Below are 12,972 nucleotides of genomic sequence, written 5' to 3' on the forward strand. Positions count from 1 at the left end.
TGTGACATTATGAATTAGAGATTTATTTTGAGACTCTGAGACAAAACGAGGCCTTTAAAAATCTCTAGAAAGTGGGAAGAACAATGATTAGCATCTCTCAGGATGAGGAATCTCGGCTTGGTATGTAAAATAAGAACTAGGACAAGCTGGAGGCCAGGAGACGAAGCTAGGAAGCTGGAAGCTATCATGAAGGCCCCGTCATGTCGCCACAAAGACATGCTCTAGAAAACATTTTGAAGGAGAAAAAGACACGGTGGAGATCCTTTCAAAAGAACAATCTGAAGGAGTAGCCGTTGAAATCTCTTAGTTACAATAACTAAGCCATGCTCATTAGACACCTTGGCCATGGTAACCAGAAGGAGAGCTATGCTGTATCACCAGCTCATCTGAGACTGCAATTAAAATACACGCAGTTAGGCCAAACTTGGATTGGAAACGCTGATGGAATGTTCTGGCCTCCGCGGATGGATGGCATGTTTCTAGCTGGGCTAGCAACTGGAACGTTCTTCTTTGCCTTTGTCTCTCGGGCATATCCTTGTCTAAGTCACTGTTTCTTTTAGCTCAGTTGTCTCCTGTTCCCACAAACCCATTCTGTTGAGACTCTAATCGTAACGCATAACACACGACTCTACTTGATGTAGTTATGATATGATGATTCCATCTGAGTCTGTCGAATCTGACAGGTCTGGTAGTTTGTGAGAGTGGGATAAGATATGGACATGGAGGGAAATTATGGGAAGACCCAAGGCGAAGGAAGATGTCCTAGCTTTCCTTTCCCATGACACAATCACTGAGCTGGTAGACTTACAAAATGATAGGGCTCATTTTGGCTCCTAATTTTGGAAGTTCCATTACTAATAATTAATTGGCTCTATTGCCTTGAGCATCTGACAGAGTATGTCATGAAAGAAAGGATACACCCACTGTATTAGTGACTTTTCTGTTGCTGTGATAAAACACTATGACCAATGTGACTTATAGAAAACAGGGTTTATTTGTTATCTGGTTCCAGAAGATTCCAAGTCTACCACACCAGGGAGGCGTGGCCACAAGCAGCAGCACAGCAGGTGAAGTAGAAGCCCAGGGCTCACATCTTGAACATTAAGTGCTGACCAGAGACTGGAAAGTGGTGCCTCTCTGTACTCTCGAAGCCTACCTTCAGGAATATGCTTCCTCCAGTCAGGCCACACTCTGTAAACCATCTAAACAGTTCCATCAGCTGGGGACCAAATGTCCAAATGTCATAGACTATATAGGGACTTTCTCAACTTACCCAAACCACCACATCTGCCATGATGAAGAAAGAAGTCATTTACTTCATGGTCAAGACCAGGAAAGAGGGAGGAAGGATGAAAGAGGCCAGGTCCTACAACCGCCTCCTCTTTTGGCATGCTCCCAAGACTTAAACTCTTCCAATCGTTACCCAAATCATGAAAGTTTCCATTTCTTTTCAATAGTAGCAAGCTGAGGACTAAGCCTTTAGCACGTGTACTTTAGGGGAACATTCTGGATTGAAGCTGTTAGAGCAGCTCTCACAAGCCAAAGAGTAAGACCTTAATATGAATCAATCTACTGTTATTTGGGTGTCAGGCTTCTAGCATCTAGAACGATGAGAAAACCAAGTTCCATTAAGCTACACTGTGTTCTAAAGGCTTCAGCTCAACCATATTCTGCTCCACTCACGGCTGCTTCTGAGTTTGTGATGTTTCCAGGAGGCCTCTTGGATCCCCATTTCATGCTCACAGCCAAGTTAATGACTTGCTGTCTTAGCTTAGATGCATTTCTTTCTCATCCTGCCCTTCCCTGAGACAAAGAAACCTCACCAACTGAACATACCACTCCACGGAACAGAGGGCTACTAGGTGCCTCTTTAAATCTAGCACTATTAAATGAAATAAAATGGGTTTACTTTCCTGTTTTGTACTAGTTATATTTGAAGCGCTGAATGATCACAGCAAGTGTAGAACAGTCCTATTCTATCAACTAGGAAGTACAAGAAGACCATATTGTACCAGTATAGAAGTGTAAAAGCCACACAATGCCCTGAAAGTCCCATCATGGCGGCTACAATAGTTAGGGTCTACATTTGTAAGCAACATAAATCTATTTAAGGTACTTTGATAAAGGAGATGGGATAAAGAAGTGGTGGCGGGCCCCAGCAGCATATCCCACAGGGCCTGAAGAACAGGTCAGAGCTCGCTGTTAGGAGAAGGCCTTTGTGGTCATTTTTCTTTGACTTTGTTTGTTTGTTTGTTTGTTTATATGGGTTCTCACTATGTAGCTCTGGCCAGCCTGGCACTTGTAGTGCAGAGACCAGGCTAGTCTTAAACTCAGAGAGATCCTCTGGTCTCTGCCTCCAAAATGTTAGGGTCAATGGCTAGCCTATGACCTTTATATTAAAACTCTGAAAAATCAAGGAAGAGAACCCAATGGGGCTGGTCGATATGGAAGAGAGGATCCACCCAGCTAGATGGGGACAGAAGAAAAGGTGGGTGTTAGAGGCTTGGGGGCAAAGGACTAACGTTTCCCATCCCAGGATCTTCCCAAGGAAGAGCCTTTGTGGGCAGGATGCACTTGCAGGTTCTTAGGGTGCAGCTCTAGGTGTTTTTTAGTGGTTGATCCAGAATGTTCCATTGAACAATAACTATGGAATATGTTCTGACCTTTGCTTTTAGTGTGGCACAATCAGCAGATACCTTTCTCTTTACTTATTGAAGTAAATAGTTCCCAGGCATTACCTGGGTGCACAGATGCTGGTATTAGATGCTACAGAAGATGTTAAAGAGAGTAAGATGTGCCTGGTTCACAGTACTCTAGCCCCTCAAGCTGGTGTATCTCATCCAAAAGAACTGAGAACTGAAAAGGGCGTGGGCTCCCTAGTTTTTGGTCCTTACTTTAGCCTTCTTAATAATTTTAAAGATATTATTCCTACTTTAGCACTAAGGAAAACAAAACAAAACAAAAATAGGCTGCAAGTTTGAGACCCCATCTTCAAACCAGTCATCTTATTTTCTGTAACAAGCTCTTACTGCCAAGATAAAATATGAAAGTGTCTTCTCATAGCCCCAACTGTTATGGTACTGAGACAAATCCTGTAATTTTCCACTTTTATGAACAGTTCATCTAAAAAGAGTTTTTCAATTTCAATCTTGCACATTCTATTTGAGTCCATGTATATACCCACCCCTCCACCATCCCTTAACCCCAAGCTCTGGGATGGCAGGTAAAGGCCACACAAAGATCTGAAATCCTTTAAAAACACACCATCTCCCACAATGAGGCCACTTCATTTCAGAGAACTCGCTTTCAATTAAAGGAGCTTCTATGTTACATTTTAAAAAGGTTTAAGAAATGAATGATTACAATGATCGCATTAGCGGTTAAAAAAAAATCAGTTGCCAATAATTCCAGAATTAATAGTCAGGAGACAAAGGGTGAGATATATGGAGGAGGTGACAGCCTCAAATAAATCTCCCGGAAGACAAAATAGTGCAGTTTTTAATTTGGAATTGTGTCCCACCCAGGTCTGCGGTGATAGCATACATCCATCAAGTTTCCGACGAAGATGAGGGCTGGGTTTAGCATGCCAGCCCAGAACAGAGTGAGGCTAAAGGTGTCTTCCCACCAGAAAGAAGGAAAGAGGAACCATGGTCTGACCCATCCTCACCGTTCCTCTTCCCAGTGCCCATTGGTCATTCTTAACTGTGCTGAAAAAGAGGTAATTGTTGCTTCAAAGAGCATGCAGTCCGATAGATTCTCCCACGGTGCCTTAAAATCATCCCCTGACGATGAGGGTACCCGAGGGCTGAACTTAAACGGCACCGCCATATTTAAAACCCGAGTTATTCTGAGAATGGCTGGTGCGTGAAGCATTCAAAGAAAGGAAATCAGCAAATCATTTTTCTCTCTCATTCACGGTCACCTTTCACTAGTTTAAACCACCTGTATTTATTCTTGCATTTTTATCTCCCCGGTTCCCTTCTCTTTTGTGTCATGTAAAAGTATTTATTTCTGCCGCTGAATTATGGCCTCTTTATTGCTTAGGAAGAGCAGCTAGGCTGTTATCTTTCATGGGTGGGAAAGTGGTACCTTTTGAGCGGTTTCTAGTCGTGGGTATTAATGCAGGCATCATCAGGATGGCATTAACATCCACTGAAGCCACTTCAAGTTCATTTGCATTGTACAATATGTATTTCTATATTTGTGTGGATCTAAGAAGAACTGAAACTCATTAAAATTCAAGCTATACTCCATGCTTAAAACTTCAGAAAATTTCACCGACTGTCTCAAGTGTGCTGTGGTATCTTACCTTGAATGCATTGTCTGTATTTCTGGAGTCAGTGAGTAGTTAACGCTATAATACACCGTAGACTAACGGAGGAATTTACTGGGGTTGAAATACATTCTCTAATTATAAATAACGGTTTGGGATGTGAAGGGGGAATCGTGACATTCATATGTGTAGTGAGTGGGTCTGTGCTTAGGAATACACTTAGGAATATACTTGCCCACACGTGTTAGGGCAACTTTGGGTAACTGAGTAGTCGTGGGTTTACAAGTATGAGTACCAAATAATGAATGGAATGATCTGTGAGGGGGAGAAATGGGGGTGAGGTGGAAGGAGAGGACAGGAGAGAGGGAGAGGGAGAAGGGGAGAGGGCGGGAGAGAGAGAGAGAGGCAGGCACATATTCTTGATGGTCTGCGCATGCCCACCCGGGCCTGAGGCTGATGCCAAATGTCCTCTCTTGCTCTCCACGCTCTGCAGGTGTATTAGTTCCCTCTCCTGTTGCCCTTGGTCAAAGGGGTTTGTTCCAGGTTGCAGTCCATCGTACCAGGCAAATCAAGGAGACTGGAACTGAAACAGCAGTCACATCTGGAGAGAGAGAGAGAGAGAGAGAGAGAGAGAGAGAGAGAGAGAGAGAGAGAGAGAGAGAGAGAGAGAGAGAGCATGAATGTCTGCATGTCTGGGCTTAGCTGCCTCTCCCTTTCCATCCAGCCTCTGAAACTGTGTCACCCATATCCATATACGTTTCTCACTGTGATTAAGCCGATTAAGAAAATCTCTCACAGGCACGCCGGGCAGGCCAACACAATCCAGACAACTCCTCACTGAGACTCTCTTCCGAGCTGATTCTAGATCATATCAAGTTAACTACTAAAACTAACCCTCACGGGGCTCAGTAGTTAGGCGCTTTTACTGCTCTTCCAGAGGACCTGGGTTCTATTCCCAGCACCAGCACAAGGTTGCTCACAGTCATAGAAACAGCAGCTCCAGGGATCTCCCTGTCTCCACAGCCAGGCTTTCCCCTTGGTGCTCGGATTCAAAGTCAGGTCCTTCCTTATTCTTGGAGAGCGAATGCTTATCCACTGAGCCAGTCCTCGCTTGCTGTTTTAAAAATTGGATATTTTGGCACAATTACTAAGCTTCCTATTTGGTAAAGGTTTTTTTGTTTTGTTTTGTTTTGTTTTTTTGTTTTTTTTTTTTGTTTTTTTTTTTTAACAAAATGCAAGTGCATCCGTGACTGCAGTGATTTACAGGATCAGATACTTGTAGGCATGATATGAGAATACATCTGCCAACTGCTTTAACTAACTTCCTTCCCTTCTCCTTTCTCCCTCCCTCCCTCCCTCCCCTCGCTAACAGTCTACACTTGGCTCCCTTCCCTTTTCTCTTCTGTCTTCTAACATGGGATAATGCTACAGGAAGACCCTTGCTAGATACTAAACAGATGGCAGCATTATGCCTTAGATTTCTGAGTGTTTAGAACTATGATTAAATAAATTTCCTTTCTCCACATATTACCTAGCAGGTAGCATTCTTTTAGGCCAACACAAGGTGGATAAAAACATAGCAGGAAACCAGAGATGAAAAGACATTGCAGTCTTGAGATAGCAGGGGGAAGACAGAGAAGGAGAACTAAGCACAGCGAGGTGGGTGTTCTAAGAGGAGCAACAGTGTGCTTGAGAAATCCAGAGGGAGAAGGGCCTAGTGAGGGAAGGAGCCTGGGTGGCCAGAGATGGAACAGGTGTGAAGAAGAGGAGAAAGGAGAGGAAGACATTGAAAGGGTAGTCAAGACAGCCTGGAAACTGCAAGGCTATTTCAGGAATGATTAACTGATAATTGGCCAATGACATGCCAGACAGGGCCAGTTATGCAAATCAAGCCTGGGAATTTAAAGAAGCTTTGTACCAGTCATCAGAGCTTAGGGAATTAGAGTCTCTGACCCCCAGGACAATGGGAAGTCCTTATTTCTGAGCAGTGGTCATAGGCGTTGAAGGATGCTGAGGGGGATGAGAGGATCGGAGGGCTGCACAGACTGCATTTCATTCCCTTTTCACGTGTTTTATACTAAATTGAATTGAATCGAATGGAATGTATTAATGAGAAGATAATAGAACTGATTTATCCAGAGAACTCATTCTCTCCTGTGCAGTCAAACACTGGATAAAACATTAGATTATGGCTTCTGAGCCAGTTGTAATTTCAGAAGGAAAAGCTGACATGTAGTCCAGGCTCAAATTATTGTTTTATCCTGAGAAATATACTTTTTTTGTAAAGTTCCTTTTAGTTGGTTCCTTCCCTGCCCCCTTTGTCCTATTCTAGGACTTGAAACCAAGAGGTATGTGAGCACCATCCTCGGCCCTGGGACAGCGGATGAGAAGGGGTGATCAGAGGTCCGTGTTGTTACTGCAGCACTCATGCATATTCGACATGCCAAAATTATGGGATATCAACCAAGAGACACCATCATAGATATTCAATATTTGGCTTGCATTACAGGGTCATTTGGACTGTCTGTCCATCTATAAAAACAAATAATCAAAGTTAGCTATAAAAAATCACATATATACACTAATGCATAAATATTAACATGTTGATTTGCATGATTAAAAATAAGCATGCAAGATAAATGCATGGATAAATAGATCCATGGATTTATAAAGAAGAGATAAATGTATACATAATGGAGACTACTGTATACTGGGTATGTTTAGGCAATCCTTAATTTAATAGACAATCCAAATAGTTTTTCACAAAAGCATCTATTGAGAGCGCCCTTTCCCTTGAGAAGTTGCTGTTTCACAAAGTTGTCATTCACAGTTGCAGGAATGACACAAACATACAAAGGTCGAAAAAAGCAAAAAATAGGGCTTAGGAGATGGCTCATTGCGCTAAGCGTTTATTTTGTAATTACTAGGAACCTTGGTTCAGATCCTCTAAACCCACACAAAAAGATGAATGGGCATTGACCCACCTGTAATCCCAGCACAAAGGTAGCAGAGACAGGAATCCCCTAAACTAGCTGGATTAGCCAATAGCAACTCCGAGTTAAGTCGGAGACCTTGACTCAATATGTAAGGTGGAGAACTTACTGGAGCATGTGTCCTTAGGCCTTGTTGAACATCAATGAGAGAAGAGGGCCTTGGTCCTGTGAAGGCTCAATGCCCCAGTGTAGGTAAATGCCAGGACAGGGAAGCTGGAGTAGGTGGATTGGTGAGCAGGGGGTAGGGATGGGATAGGGAGTTTTCAGAGGAGAAACAAGGAAAGGGTATAACATTTGAAATGTAAATAAAGAAAATATCTAATAAAAAAAGAAGGAAAAAGTAAGATGGAGAACTGTAAAGAAAGACATGTCAATCTCTGGCATGCACAGACATGTACACGTGTGAACTTGTACATGCATGTGCCCACATACCTGCAAAAATATATACACAAATGCACAAACAACACACAGAGATACATATGTAAAATCAGACAGAAACCCCTGGACCCTTTTGCATATCAGATAAGGCTCATACTGGAAACCCAAGTTACAGACATATAAGAAGGGTCTGATTGAGAGCCAATCTCTTCTCTGTGTGTGTGCTGGCAAATAGAAGGATTTCCATTTGACTCCAGCTAAAAGAAAAAAATGAAACACACAAAAAACAAAACAACAAAACCCCAAAACCACCACTACTACCACCACCACAACAAAAACATCAAAATAAAAAACAAAACAAAAATAAAAACAAAACTACCCCACAAAGTTGTGATTTAAGTATAATTTGTAGAGACTTTTCATATAATCCAGTGCCCAAAATAAAATTATTCATTAATTACGTAATTACATAATAAACTACTTGACTACTTGGCATGTGGTTACTCCAAAGCATGTTATATGGTCACAGGCCATGTTGTTTACATACATTGTTATGAGGTTACACATGTATTGTCTCATGCATTGTTCTAAGCTTACACTCATGTAGGTGTGAAACCAATCACATCCACTGTTGGAGTTCATACCTTGTCTGGGTTGAATACTCTTATGATCAGATTCTAGAATATTAGGTGCTCATATCATGATGTAGCTCTATGGAAAGCCTTCTATGATATCTCCTTTAAAAATGAATGACATCCCTGGGTTATTAAACAAAACAGTAAGGCCATTATAACCCCCATCACTACCTTCCCACTAGACCAGCCTTGAACTCACCATTGTCTTGGGATGACTGTATTCATGTGACCATGGCTGAAGATCATGTATTAGTTGCTTTTGAATTGCTGAAATCAACGTACCAGAGGATAACCTAAAAGGAAGAGTTATTTGCTTTGGATCTTGATTTTAGCCCAGAATAGTGGGGAAGGCTTAGCAGAACAGCTCTGTTCATAGCAGTGGAAATGTGTGCTAGAAGCTGTTCACGTCCTGTTGAGTTAGGAGGCAGAGGACAGGGAACTGCTTTCCCAGCTTTTTTTTCCCCTGGGCTTCTAACCCATAGGATGATGCCACCTACATCCAAGGTTGGTCTTCTCACCCAGCTAATTCTTTCTGAACACACAGATACACCCAGATCTGTGCCTTATCATATCCTGGGTGATTCTAAATCTAGCCAAGTTGACACTGAAGATCAGAAATCACAGGAGAATGATTCATAGCTCATCCTTGGTAGCTTTCCCTCCATTCTACATCAGCAGGCTAATAGGGATCAAGCACTATATTTATGACACGCATAAAACAGCACATTCATGCTGGAGATGGTATCCTCTTATTGATACAATTAGGATCTGGGACGAGTTTGAATACATGTGCTATAGGTAAGTAAGTCTTCTGCAATGAGCTGGTCACAACTAATTTGGTCACAACTGATTTGCCAAACTACCTCCCCAACTCATTTTCCTATGTATTAAAAATTCTCAACCTGATGATATGGTACTGACTTAAAAGCCCTTCAAAGTGATTGATCTTCTGGCTATTGTACGAGCAGCACCAGTTGGCATGTTTGAGAATGATGACAAACAGGAGTAGTTCCCAAATAATTACCTCAATAAAATAGGATCCTCACTTGTTGGCTTCATTGTGGGGTTTTCCTATAGGATAAAGAGCCACCTCTTCATCCTCCACCTGATGTCTGGATTGAATTTAAATAACCTTGATGTGAAACTTTCTTTTTCTTACCTTAGAGTAGCCATTCTTACTTTGAGTTTTGCCTTGCTTTGTCTTAGATGAGAGAAGATGGCTCATGATGACTCCACTGGAGAACCCAGATATTCTTTCTGGTTTAATTAAATCTATCCCACTAATGTCCATTGTATGCATTTCCCTTAAGTTGTACTTTTATCCCACCAATGCCATGCCCTCTATCACCCAATGTGTGGATGCATGGACTACTCAGATTCCCTGTAATATAGTTGCATGCAAATTGATTTGTTCAACATTCACAAATTGGGTACCAATGTGATTATCTGTATTAATTCTCCAATATCCACAACTCTGTGATTGAGATATTAGTGTTATTCTTATTTTATGGAACAGGAAGTTGAAGCTCAGATCCACTAAACAATCTTCACAGCTACATAATGAAGACATCTAGGTCCAAATTAAGACCCAACTAGTTTTCAAACCATAAGGATATACTGTTTCCTTACATATTTTCAAACAAACCCTTTGAAGGTAGAAACTTAATAGTTTTCAGTAAAATAGAGCATATGTTGTCAAACACAATTTGGAGACTCAACATTCAAGGTAAATAGCTGGTCTAGTTCCAATTTAAATAAAAAAAAAACTGTTTCTTAGGCCTGCTTTTCTAGCTTGGACCTATTAGCGTGCTATTTTTCCTTATTAAAGAAATGATATTTCTGGGTAAGTGTTTCTAGATTTGGAAGTCATTCTCATGACTAAACATTTGTTTGCCTGTAAGAACCCAGGCTAGGGTTTTGCTGCCAGTGGGTGTTCAATAAAGATTAATGAATGGCTGTGTATGTCTGTGTGGGCATCTCGCACTTAGGATCTGACCAGCTCTTCGAAAGCAGAACAGAAGATCTGGAAAGATGAAAATCATAGATCACCACCTCGCCACAATCATGGGTTTCTGGACTGGGCTCTTCGAGCTGAAGCCTCCCAAAGGCTCAGATGCAGTAGTAGGAATGCCATGCATGTTTTTGTTGTTGTTGTTTTGTTTTGCTTTTTTTTCCGCTTTAGAAAGGATGTTGTGCAAAAGAGACTCCATAGCCATTTCCAAGATAAATATCAAATATGAGAGACAATTCGCTTCTCTCATGAGCACTAAAGAGAGCTAAATATTTTTTAATTGACACATTTTCTATTATTATATACATATAACGAAGATGAGTAATAAGCCACATCAGATGGTTTATTCAAACTGTCAGAAGAAGGGACGAAGCATGAGTAACTCTCCAGAGACGCGTCTGTGAACTGGAGCAGTAGAAAATGACAGCAAGCAGCCTTACGTTCGTTCGTTTACTACCAAGTCATCCCTGAGAATCTTGCAGACACAAAAGCCGCTTGCCCCCCTCCAAGTGCGTGGTGGGGTATCTCTAGAAGAGAGGGAGGAGGGCAACAATTCCAACTTACTTCATGAAAAGCCCAAATGCTCATGTGGGCCCTCAGAAATGGGTTTCTGACAGAGTCTAGGGGTCAGCCTTGGGACTCTGGAGAGGGTTCTGTCATTCTGAAGAAGCAACATTAGACACCTGAAACCCTAGCAGACGTCCAGGATGTCAGGGCCCTTGCCTGTAACGTCAAACTTTGCATTGTTCTAGGAAAAGGTTAGTGGAGGAAAGCTCCCTGTTACTATTCTTCTCAGGTGCGGTTGGATGTATTAATATTTTGTAGAGCTTATCCCAGCAGGGTCACCAATGGCCCTGATTCTCTGCACACTCTGGGTCTTCCTGCCTGCATGAACAAGGTGAAAACTAATTTCTCAGGGCTGATCTTGACTCTAATATTTCACATTCGTATCGATGGGTTCACACATAAAACGAGCATCTTTAATAGGAAAGCTCTTTGTGTCCTGGACATTTGATGAGCATTTATTTATTGTTATTAAACAACCCCCCCCTTTTTTCAAGACAGGGTTTCTCTGTGTAGCCCTGGCTGTCCTGGAACTCACTCTGTAGACCAGGCTGGCCTTGAACTCAGAAATCCGCCTGCCTCTGCCTCCCAAGTGCTGAGATTAAAGGTGTGTGCCACCACTACCCAGCTAACAAAAGCCTTTTGATAAAAAGGTTCTAGCAAAGTCTTCTTGGTAATGAAAAGGCTTTATGGATTGCGCTATCTTGGAAGATGAGAGATTTTGCTGCATTAGTTTATTTCCTTCCATTATGGACATCACAACTTACCATTTTCTCACTGCAGAGAAAGATCTTTGAGAAACAACCCAGAAGGTGTTAGGAGGGTGGGTGTCGGGATTATGATCTGGAGTGATTGTTCTCCATGTTTGCTAGTGGAAAAAAAAATAATACAGAAACCGGATAGCTCACACGAACAAAAATGTATAGAATATATATGTCAAATGTATTGATGAACATTATATATATATATAAAGTTAAGGTTTTGAGAGACAGGAGGACCGTTCCTCATTACCAGTGGCTAGAGCGCCATCAGCAGCCAGGCTGGTGGGGGAGAGCACGTTCCCCCTGCACCATGGGATGCAAGCTCACCTCCTTGGTGTTGACTCTTTTAGTTGCTAACATTCCTCTCCAGGAAACCAATGAACGTTTCTATCTGTCTGCCCACTTGACTTTGTTTTGAATCAGAGAAGAAGGAACTTAACTGTTGGGGTGGGGTACAGTGCAGAGGGGCTGTGGAATCTTGAAGGAGATACCTTGTCCTGGAGTCGTTAGGCAAGACCAGCATCTGCTGATAGTCCCCAGGGATGTACGACTCACTTGCTATATTATTATTTGTTTCTGCTTCTTATTCCGGATTCCCACCCCATTGTAATAAATAACTGTCTTCCCAGCCATCATTCCTATTGGCAAGTAAATGTCAATTATGTTTGATTGACATCTATCGTTCCTGAATGCAGAAGTGTGATGTAGGAATCAATCCTACTTATTTATTTAAAACCATTCTTATATGTCAGATGTATTTGTGGGTGGGATAACTCTCCTAATACTCACTCTGGGGGGCCCTGTACTAATATTCTAAATTTCAAGTGGTTTCTTCTTCTAGTTCTTCCACTGTTAGGGGTGGTGGCTTTCCTTTGTCATAATTCCCCGTATTTTCCCTCCCCCAATGCATATCTGCTATGGCGCCTACAGAACTCTGTCTCATGGAAAGCAGCACTTTTGCAAATCCCGCTTGCTTTATTGTAAGACCTTTGAAGGCATTTGGACAAGTGATGACTTCTCCCGAGTGTTGCATGTTTAAGCAAATGCAACTCCAATGACGCTATCTCCTGAAGGGTGCTGCAACTGGAAGCTCATGCATGCTCTCATCGTGGTGTGGCACTTGTAAAAAGAACCAGCCCTCTTCCTTTTGGGCGGTGGGCAAGTTCATTTAAATCTAGAAATGTCCTTTGGTTTTTAAAATACACGTCACTGTTCTCATATTAGTTCATCTAGGAGGCTGTGGAAGCAAATGCTAAGGTTAAAAAAAAAAGATGCACATCTACTGACTGGAAAACTGGAGAGGGCCCTCCTTATGTTAAAAGTGGCATTTTGAAAAACACCTGAAGCACCGATCGTG

This window comes from Apodemus sylvaticus, chromosome 14 (genome assembly GCF_947179515.1).
Source record: "Apodemus sylvaticus chromosome 14, mApoSyl1.1, whole genome shotgun sequence".
NCBI lineage: Eukaryota > Metazoa > Chordata > Mammalia > Rodentia > Muridae > Apodemus > Apodemus sylvaticus.